This window comes from Petaurus breviceps, unplaced genomic scaffold (genome assembly GCF_028583685.1).
Source record: "Petaurus breviceps papuanus isolate PSGF00001 unplaced genomic scaffold, PetGlider_PUasm1.0 287, whole genome shotgun sequence".
Classification (NCBI taxonomy): domain Eukaryota; kingdom Metazoa; phylum Chordata; class Mammalia; order Diprotodontia; family Petauridae; genus Petaurus; species Petaurus breviceps.
In genome coordinates, this window is record NW_027186029.1 from 66922 (window position 1) to 78359 (window position 11438).

At 41.5% G+C, this 11438-nt stretch overlaps 1 pseudogene; it reads left to right on the forward strand.

Moving 5' to 3' along the window:
- The window catches only part of LOC138167720 (zinc finger protein 420-like), a 69517-nt pseudogene extending 59214 nt beyond the window's left edge, over window positions 1–10303 (forward strand).
- The last annotated feature ends 1135 nt before the right edge of the window (window positions 10304–11438 follow it).

Below are 11438 nucleotides of genomic sequence, written 5' to 3' on the forward strand. Positions count from 1 at the left end.
GGTAAATAGGAATAGAAATATAGGAAAAATATAAATAACCTCAAAGAATTTCATGTCATCCAGAAAATTTGGGAGTTCTTCCATGTAATTCCGTGTCAAAAGCATGTATTAAGAGCCTACTATATGCAAAGCATGGTGCTACATGAAAGAGTTCTTTGCTCAGGGATCTCCTACTGAGGGAGTACAGCATGGAGAGATCATTAAAAGCAAGGTAATTTAAGAAGGGAGACTTCTGTGACAAAGGTGGGGGAGAGCAACCAAAGAAGCCTTCCTGGAGGCAGGGAGAGAAGGCTCCTTTGAGCCCAGTGCTTTCTGTAATGTCCCTGATAGTGATTCAGTCTCTGCTTGAACTCTTCCGGGGATGGAGCCCCTTCCATGTGGGGGCTGCGCTAGGGGATAGGAAATCTTCCTTGTACTGCTCCAAACTTCCACGGACCTTCCTTCCGTTGTTCTTGGGTTTGGGTTCTACTCGCTAGGGCGGAGCAGACTTAGTTTCAGTCCTTTTCAACATGAAAATCCCACAGATACGTGAAGACAACGGTCACAAACTCCTTAAGCCTTTTCCACAATAAACATCCCCAGTTTATTTAACAAACAAACACGTATGTTGTGGGGCCCAGAAGGGAGAAAGAAGACTGCTTCCAGTAGGTGAGGGGCAGGTTGTGAAGGGATTTAACTGCCCTAGAGAGGATTCTCCATGTGATACTTTTGCTGATAATAAATAAACCAGAAGAGGTTATTGACTAGGTGGTGACATGGTCAGTTTGAAGGAAGATGAACTTGGTAAGTGGATGGAGGATTGACTGGACAGAAGGGAGAACTGAGGCAGCTGGACCAGCCAGCAGGCTCTGACACTGTGTCAGGTATGGGGTGACGGCTCTGAGCCAAGAAAGTGACAATATTGAGATAGAAAGGGGTCTGTGGAATGATGTCATAATGGTGGAATCAGCAGGACTTTGCAACAGACTGAACTTGGGGTTCAGGTGTGTGAATGTGTGAGAGCTGATCTGTTGGGAGCATGCCTTGGATAGCATTAGGAATGGGAGCAGATGGGAGGGTTGGAGGAGAGAGACTGAGCTTCCTTTTGGATATGGGAGAAGTAGAACCTAGTGAGAGCACTGTTACTAAAATCTAGGAAGGGGAGAATCAAGAAAAGGGGGAGACCGACAGTGTCAGAGCCCGCAGAGAAAACAAGAAGGATCAGGATGAAGAAATGGCCATTGAAGTGTAGCAATTTGGAGATTGTTGGTAATTCTTGAGAGGTGCTTTTCAGTTGAATAATGAAATTCAAGCTCACCTGCAGAGTCTTTCTTTTTTTCCTTTCTTTCTATTGACTGTTATAAATATCCAAATCAATTATAAAGTACAAATGAAGAAAAATGCTATCTCCATACAAAGAAAGAGCTGATAAAGAAAAATGTCTAGAGTAGTTTTGTATTGCTGTGCTTATTTGAATCTCATGGTGGCCATGTCTTGGGCAGTAGGAAAAAAAGAGCTTCCAAGAAAGCCAGTTGGAGATGCCAAGTGGAAATGACCATCTCTAACTGTTCGGCCATAAAATGGAGGAAAGATATTAGACACTATTCATGGGGATGCATGGATCCCCCGGTTGGGATTTTAAAGATTAGATCATTTGTGGTAATAGGAAAAGTCATCAGTGTGGGAGTAATTGGTAGGAAAAAAAGGACATTGGAGAGGATGAGTCTGGAGGCAGATGAGGGGGTCGAGTGAGATCATTTGCCCGTGTAAGGCCATTTTCTTCAGCAAGCAGAAGAATAATCTTTCCATGTTGTATGGGGGTCAGAAGTGAGAAGAAGAAATCTGATTTATGTGAGACAAGGAAGATAAAAATGCCCTTGATAGATGTCTAATTTTTTTCAGTGGTTGGTAGGGGGGAGAAACAAGCCATGATGGAGGGTTGGGGATGAAAGAAAAGATCTGGAAGAGCTGCTGTGGTGAGTGTCTCAGGGAGATGGCAGAGGATTGCCTTGACCCAGTGAGGGCCCAGCTGAGATCACGTAGCCTCAATTGGCTGTGGCTCTGGCAGCCCGGTGTCATGATTTTCTCTCTGTACATTTTGCAGCCCATGAGGAGAGATGTCTGCTGCCTCACTCGGGAGTCTTCCAAGGCTAAACTGTGCATGAATCATCAGCCCCAGTCCCTTTCCAAGTCTCCATGGCTAATCTCTGTCCCCATTCATGTAGATTCATTGGCCAGGTTCATGTAGGTAGCCACCACGTCACCTTAGGGAGCTGGGAGGTAGAGACCCTCAGGTGTCCTACAGCAGGAGACCCTTCAGGAGCCTAGAAAGAAGCCTCTGTAATCTTCAGTATCGGTTCTGGTCAGGTTCCATTGGGGTTCAAACCTAAGGTAAGTACTTAGAGGTGCCTGAGCTAAGGGAAAGGGACAGAAACTGGGCTGAGGCCTGAACATGCATTCAGCAACCAGGGGAGAGACCAGAATGCAGGGAGGAGAGGTAGAGGCCGGGGACTCCTGTCAGCCCTGGGCCCAGGCAGGGAATCAATAAGCATTGATTAAGTGCCTTCTCTTGTAGGCACGGTGCTGAGGACTCATAGGAAGGCAAAAGACAGTTTCTGCTGTCACAGAGCTCAGAATCTAGCTTACAAACAAATGCTGATCCAGGGGAAAGAGACTGTTTCGGGATGGAGATACATGGAGTTCAACAAGGCGATCAAAGTGATAGGTAGCATTTATGCAGCAGCTGCTTTTTGTCATGCACTGCATGAATAGTCTCGTTTTGTCCTCATGAGAACCCTACAAGCTAAGTTTTCTTATTATGGCCATTATACAGATAAAACAACTGAAGCAGACAGATATCTTGTGACTGCCCTAGAGACAAAGCACTAGCAAGTTTCTGAAGTGGAATTGGAATTCAGGTCTTCGTGATTTGAGTCCCACATTCTATCCACTTTATCACCAGTTGTGTTTTGATTTTTCAACATTGAAAATGCTTACACAAGGATCAGGTGGAAAATAGAAGGGAAATCATACAAGCTCCTTCTGGGGATGGAAATTCATTTGTTTAACTCTAACCAGTCAAAATTAATTACTCCTTACGCTTTTTTAAATTAATTTGTTTTTTTTTCTGGAGTGAGGAAGGCAGGGCAATTGGGGTTAAGTATCTGAGGCCGGATTTGAATTCAGGTCCTCCTGATTCCTGGGCTGGTGCTCTATTCACAGCCCCACCTAGCTGCCCCCACTACTTACAAAGATTTATTTTTATATTGACTCATAATAAACACTGCATCATATGACAGATGTACTTGAAAGTTAGTTGTGAATATTGCTTTGGGTTTAATTAATGTTCATATGTGAGAAAAAAAACAAACCTTTGAAAGGACAGAATTTCTTCAGACACAACTTTGTTTTTCTACCACTGGTAAACTGGCTGCTTGTTCAGTGAAACTAAGTGAGTACTGAATGTACTGAATGACTGACCCATGTTTCCAGCTGAGTCCTTTGAGAAGCTGCCAGATAGAAGAGTAACATGAACAGAGGAGCAGTTCACATTAAAAAACAACCTCAGCCTTTCAACGAGGGGCATTTTAGGTCTGTCTCTGTAACAAGGTTGGGTGGCCCATGATGGTTTCATGATGGATTCTATTGTGTATGCCTGGTGAGGATGGGTTTCTAATAGCTGCTCTCATTGCTGCACTAATGTAAACCCAAGTAAAATCTTGTTCAGGTGATTTCAGGTTTAATGAGATGTGATTACAAATTAGCCCAAGAAGGAGAGGATGACTCCAGAACACCAAGAGTTTTTGCATGCCTCTGATGATTTGCACGTGAATGCCCAACCTTCCTAGAAGTTTGGAAACAATTTGATGTCAGGTTGGGAAACAGAAAGAATATGTTGCACGTAGTCAGTGGCAGTCAGAGTTCGAGATACTCACTGTACGATCCCCAGAAGTCATGTATTCCTGATCACCATAGTTTCAAATCAGTGCAGAAAGATAGCTGTTGAGGTGGAAACATGCACATACTTGTCCCAGAGGATAAATATCTTTGTAACAAAACTGGACAATTATTGCTTAAAATGCCACTGACATATTTTTAGGTCAGATTCCTTGGACCATTGTTACAATCATTCAAGGGGTTTGTGAACCTTTAAAGGGGAAGGGGTGCAAGAAGTGCAGCATGCTGGCCACTTCTATAGAAAAGGATGATGAATGCAAGAACCTATATCAGATACATATTTTCAAACCTGAACTTTGCCATTCATTTTTTAAATTGTGTTCTTTAGAAAGATGTAAATTCTGCTTTAGTGAGCACTGGCATTGAAAGATAATTTTTTAAGAGAAATAAGTAATGGCCATCTCAAAAATTTAATGAATAACAACAAAATCAATTCTGCCTCAGATAATTACAAAAAAGTATTGGTGTGGGGCAGCCAGGTAGTGCAGTGAGTAAGAGCACTGGCCCCAGAGTCAGGAGACCTGGGATCAGTTCCGGCCTCAGATACTTAACACCCACACAAAATAACTGGCCGTGTAACCTTGAGCAAGTTACTTAACCCCAATTGCTTTAAAAAAAATGTATTGGTGTTCTGCATGTTAACTCAGATAATGGAACAGAAAAAAATAAGATAGAAAGTGATCACCCAGGATATTATTTTGTGCTTATAGGTAGGATAGATGATGAAATAAATTGAACATTCAGTATATGTTCATTAAATGGCATTGTATCTATGAACAAAGGTATGAAAGTACAGACAACGAAAGGGAAAGATTGAAAATGGAGATAATTTGTGAAGTACTGTGGACAGAGCATGCTTATTCATGGGCCTTGAATTCTAGTGTCATCTTTTTGGATTTGGATCTAGTCACTGAGCCATTCTGATCTCATGACCCGAGTTGTGAATGTGATGAGAATGATGGCCATACCTATGTCACAGGTTTGTTGTGAAGATCTAGTATAAATTGTACATAAAATTCTTTGTAAATTAAGTCATCCTTGGGATGTAAGCTAAGGGCATTTTACAAGCATTGTTTCTGCCCTTTTAAGATTTTTCTGTTTGCCTGGGGAAATAGAAAGTAATTAAGTTCATGTTCTGCCTATGGAGGGAAGGGCATATAGATATATATGTGTGTGTATCGTGTCTGTATGCATTATTTTTCTTGTTTTTTCTTTTTTTCAGAAGGGGAGATCATACTGGGAATGAAGGAAACTACTGCAGAGCTAAGCCTTTCTTTGGAAGAAACTCACAAGCAAACATTCATGAGTGATGGTTCCTATGACTTCAGCTGGAGAGAAATCTGTGCAGCACATGAGAGAATCCACAATGGAGAGAAATATTATGAGTGTAAACAATGTGGAAAGGGTTTTAGAGAGAGGAGATATCTTATTGCACATCAGAGAATCCACTCTGGAGAGAAACCTTATGAATGTAACCAATGTGGAAAGGCTTTTAAAAGTAAGGCCAGTCTTACTTTACATCAGAGAATTCACACAGGAGAGAAACCTTATGAATGTAATCAATGTGGAAAGGCTTTTAAAAGTAAAGTCAATCTTACTTTACATCATAGAACCCACACTGGAGAGAAACCTTATAAATGTAATCAATGTGGAAAGACTTACGCATGGAAGGAGAGTCTTGTTCAACATCAGAGGATCCACACTGGAGAGAAACCTTATAAATGTAATCAATGTGGAAAGACATATACATGGAAAGACAGTCTTGTAAAACATCAAAGGATACACACAGGACAGAAACCATATGAATGTAATCAGTGTGGAAAGGCTTTCATAAACAGAGCTCGTCTTATTGTGCATCAGAGAACCCACACAGGAGAGAAACCTTATGACTGTAATCAATGTGGAAAGGCTTTTAGAGAGAAGAGACGTCTTAATGCACATCAGAGAATCCACACTGGAGAAAAACTTTATGATTGTAGTCAATGTGGAAAGGTTTTTATACAGAGGGCTCATCTTATCGTACATCAGAGAATCCACACTGGAGAGAAACCTTATGAATGTAGTCAATGTGGAAAGAATTTCAGAAGTATCTCCAATCTTGCTGAACATCAGAAAAGCCACACTGGAGATAAATGTTATAAATGTAACCAATGTGGAAAGACTTTCAGATGTAGAAAGAGTATTCGTGAACATCAGAGGATCCATAATGGAGAGAAACCTTACGAATGTGATGAATGTGGAAAGGCTTTTACATGGAGAGATAGTCTTGTTCAGCATCAGAGAATCCACACTGGAGAAAAACCTTTTGAATGCAATCAGTGTGGAATGGCTTTTACATGGAGGGATGGTCTTGTTCAACATCGTAGAACACACTCTGGAGAGAAACCTTATGAATGTGATCAATGTGGAAAGGCTTTTAAATGGGGGAACACTCTTACTCAACATCAGAGAATCCACACTGGAGAGAAACCTTATGAATGTAAGCAATGTGGGAAGACTTTTAAACGGAGTGCTCACCTTATTGTTCATCAGAGAACCCACACTGGAGAGAAACCTTACAAATGTAATCAATGTGGGAAGACTTTTACTTGGAAGCATGGTCTTGTTAAACATCAGAGGATTCACAGTGGAGAGAAACCTTATAAATGTAATCAGTGTGGAAAGGCTTTTAAACAGTGGACTCATCTTAATGAACATCAGAGAATCCATACTGAAGAGAAACCTTATGAATGTAATCAGTGTCAAAAGACTTTTGCATGGAGGAATGGTCTTGTTCAACATCAGAGAACCCACACTGGAGAGAAACCTTATAATTGTAATCAATGTGGAAAGACTTTTGCCCAGAGGGCTAGTTTTATTGTTCACCAGAGAATCCACACTGGAGAGAAACCTTATGAATGTAAGCAATGTGGCAAGTCTTTCAGATATATCTCCAATTTTTCTGACCATCAGAAAAGCCACAGTGGAGAGAAACATAAGTTTAATCATTGTGGAAAGACTTTCAGATGTAGAAAGAGTATTGATAAATATTAGAAGATCCATACTGGAATAACTTTATGAATATGATCAATGTAGAGATAAATTTATATGGAGGCTTGGCCTTGTTCAACATCAGAAATCTCACACTGGTGAGAAACCTTAGGAATGTAATCAGTATAGAAAAACTTTTATATGCAAGGGCAGTCTTATTCAATATAAGAGAATCCACACTCAAGAGAAACTTATGAATGTAATTTATGAGGAAGATTTTTTAAATGGTGTACCAATCTTACTCTTATTTCAGAGAATCTACACTGGTGACAATCCTTAAGAAAGTAATTGAAGTGGTAAAGCTTTTAGGCTAAAGTCAGCCCTTGTTTACCATCAGAGAATTCATGGGAGATATCAGAATCTTCTAACTGGCCTGAAAGAGGAAAGGCATTGAAATGGACTACAGAGCTTCTTAGCAGGAAATTCCCTCTGGGTACAAGTCATCTATGGACTCAGTGTGGGAAGGCTTTCAGCCAGAGATCATCTCTTATCCTCTCATCAAAGGATTTATAATGAAAAGATAGATGACTGTGCTCAGTGGGGTAAGTAAGGCTCATGCCTTACTCTAGAACATGGAGGTCACAGGTGAAGGTTATATTTTGTGTCTTAACAGAAAGGTAAGATAACGAAAGTAATTCATGCCAACCCTCCAAGTTGCAAAACAAAAAAGGAGACAATAGGCTTATAATCTGCAGAACTATGTGAGAGACTCCATCTGGATGCTCTCAGAAATCGAATGTCTTCAGAATAAAGAAGACTTTGCATCAACATTATGTTGACTGGGGAACAATCTTAGGTGAAGGGAAGAAATCACATGTGTTTGATCCAGGATATAGAAACTGGGACATTTTAGGGGAATTTTGTGTTCTCCCACAGGCCACCTCCATGCATGTATTCAGACTACATCTAGGCCCCTGCATGTGACAGTTGAGAAACTTCTTATTAATTCTTATTTATGTCTCCTCATTTTGGTGCCCAGTGATCATGGTGATGAGGCAGGGATTCCCCTGATGGACTTGAGGCAGAGCAGAGCCATTGTGAGAACAAGGCAGGCCAGAGGCCTTGCAGTCTCTGTCTACAAAGCTTCCCATGGTTGGCCCTGCTCTGCCAGCCTGGAAAGGAAAGCTAAAGGGACTCAGTTCCATGTCAGAGACATCCGGGCTGCTTGTCACCTGCTCCCTACAGATCAGTGAAGGGCTCAGGTCCTGATGCCAGCGCCCTCATCAGAGTGGTGGTTTCCAGGGCAGAGACCAAGAGGTTGGACCTGAGGGAGCAACTCAAGAGGCATCATGGGAAGTCTCTCTTCTCTCATCAAGGCAAGTCAGAAGAGTCTGTCTCTGCCAGAAAAGGCAGACACTGATAGGAAGAAAGGCTTCTAATGAGATTCACTTGGGTGCTAATGAGGACCCGAGCCCACTTCTTATTCCCTTGTCACTGAATGTATCAGAGAATCCTGAGTTGGAAGGGCCTTCAGAGGCCATCAAGGGCAGACTCACCTGCAGAGGCATCTCTGATCATTTCTGTCTGGAGACCAACCAGGAAGGCAGCCCATTCTTTTTATTTATTTATTTGCTTTTTGCGGGGGTTGGGGGGCAATTGGGGTTAAGTGACTTGCCCAAAGTCACAGAGCTAGTAAGTGTGTCAAGTGTCTGAGGCTGGATTTGAACTCAGGTCCTCCTGACTCCAGGGCCAGTGCTTTCACTGTGTCCTCTAGCTGCCCCAGGGCTTCCCATTCTTAGAACACTCTTCATCCTGGTGGGCTGAAACCTGCCTCCTGCAACTTACACTCACTGGTTCTGGGTCTTCTCTCTGGGGCCAAGCAGGACAAGTGTAATTCATCTGAGACACGACAGCCTTTCAGGTATTTAAAAGTATTCCACATGGGCAGCTGGGTGGTGCAGTGAATAGAGCACTGGCCCTAGAGTAGGGAGGACCTGAGTTCAAATCTGGCCTCAGACACTTAGAGACACAAAAACTAGGCATGTGACCTTGGGCAAGTCACTTAACCCCAACTGCCCTCCAAAAAAATAAGAGTTTTCCATGTTGGCCACCATGTTTTCTCTGCTTCAGGATAAGTAGCCTCGGTTCTTTCCACTGATCCTCATTTGGCCTGGTCTCCATTTCATCACATTCATAGTCCTTTCTTTGGATGTGTTCCAGCTAGTCAGGGCCATATGTTGATTATCTCCAATTTGTCATAAATTATAGATATATTCTTTATCCATATTTATTTGTATGGAGGTAGTTGCCAAAAGTGCCACCAAATGGAGTATGAATTACTTTGTAAAATCTTATTAACTGTGTAATCTGTTTTCTCTTGACAATGGTGGAACCATGAGTTTGGCACCCTACTATCTACCAGTTGTGGATACGCTTATGGATTAGTTAGAAATGGGGGCATTTCCTGGCTTGCCTCAATCTGTGTCTTACCATTGGACTCTGATAACTCTGGAGGAGAGAGTGAGGCTGATGACTGCACAGCTCTGCCTCCCTTAAGTCCAACTCACTTGTGACAAAGGACCGACAAGCACAGTCTGTGGGTGAAGAAGCTCAGGAGTTCAAAAGCTCAGTGTTCCTCCCTCACTTAAATGCGAAAGTTCCCTTTTCTATCAGTCACTTTTAACTGGAGAAAAGTTCTGAGCCAAGTTTGAAAGTGCAGAGCTCTCTTATGACACTTTACTTCAAAAGGAATTATCTCAGCACCAGCTGCAACTCACGTTGTGTCAAGGAAACTCATTATGTTCTAGACCTTTAAGTGTCCCGATTGAATTCTAGGCCATCTGTTGTTATCTCTACCAGCCACAATGATGCCATTCCTGGAAATATTGTCTCTGGGTGTTTTTGTACAATTAGAGGAACTTTGTTATTTGTCATTAAGTTATTTCTGCAAGATCCAGGTGGAAAGTATCAAATGTTTTCACCCACATTTTGGACTTTCAGCCAATCACATTCTCCCTGCCCCCATGATGCTGTCAGCCCTTTAACCATTTATATTGTTTTCCCCACCCACTAATTTCTGGTCTTTTTACTTTTTTCTTGACATTTTCTTAATTGGAGAAAATATCATTCGTAAATTAATGTAAGAAAAAATGTACAAACACATGAGTAAATAAGGCAACGACAAGGAAAGTGTGTGTTCTGTTGTTTGTTTTTTAAACATCTGTAGAGTTCACTGAAAAATGTGCCCCAAACACCATTTCAAAATATAAAGGGCAAGTTCAGAAAACCTATTGATCGGCAAAAGTTCCTCTTCTCCAGGTTTTTTAGCTCAGTGGGGAAACCATTTTCCCTCTTGATTAGTAAATTCATGTTAACTAATAAACTACTCTTGCACAGAGCTTTGTACCTCAGTTGACTTGATTTTCCTTGTGACAATTATTCCTTGTGGTCTTGAGACCCCCAATGCACTCTCTCCTGAAGGAAGGCTTTAGCTGAAAAGCATTGTCATCAAATTAGACCTGATTGTCTTTAGACATAGTGACAGTATGGCCTGATTGGTTCTTCAGTCATTTCAGTCCTATCTGATTCTTTGTAATCCCATTGGGGGGGCAGGATTCTTGGCATAGGTGCTGGAGTGGTTTATTTCCTTCTCTAGTTCATTTTATAAATGAGAAAACTGAGGCAAACAGGGTTAAGTGATTTAGCCAGGTTCACATGCCTAATAAGTATCTGGCTGGATTTCAACTTGTGAAGTTGAGTCTGTTTTCAAGCCCAGTGCTCTATGCACTATGCCATCAATTAGCTGCCCTTAGTCTCACCTTAGAGGAGACTTTAAGCTTATAAAACATTTTTCATTGTTGATTCATTCAGTTGCGTTCAATTCTTCATGACCCCATGGACCATAGCAAGGAAGACCCATCTATGCTTCACTATCTCTCAAAGTCTATACAAATTCATGTCCATGGTTTTCATGACACTATCCATCTCATCCTCTGTCTACCCCTTCTCCTTTTTACTTCTATCTTTCCTAACATTAGTCTCTTTCTTAATGAATCTCTTCTCTTTATGTGGTCAAAGTCTTTCAGCTTCAATATGTGACCCTCCAGTAAATAGAATAATTTATTTAAGTATTGCCTGATTCCACCTTTGTGCTGTCTAAGGGTCTCTCAAAAGTCTTCTCCAGCACCACAATTTAATTTGTTGATTTTGTAGTGCTCACCTTTCTTTATACTGCAACTCTGACAGTCATACTGTTGGAAGACCTATAGCTTACACTATATGGACTTTTGCTGGCAAGATGATATCTATGGTTTTTTTTAGGACACTGTCCAGATTTGACATAACTTTCCTTTAAAGTAGGAGATACCTTTAATTTCGTGGCTGCAGTCGCCATCTTCAGTGATCTTTGAACCAAAGGCCATGAAATCTTACGCTGCTTCCCCCTCTGGTTGCCTGAAAGTGATGGGACCAGTTGCCAAGATCTTAAAAAGTGTGTGTGTATATGTCGTTTCAAGCAAGCTTCTCAATTTTTT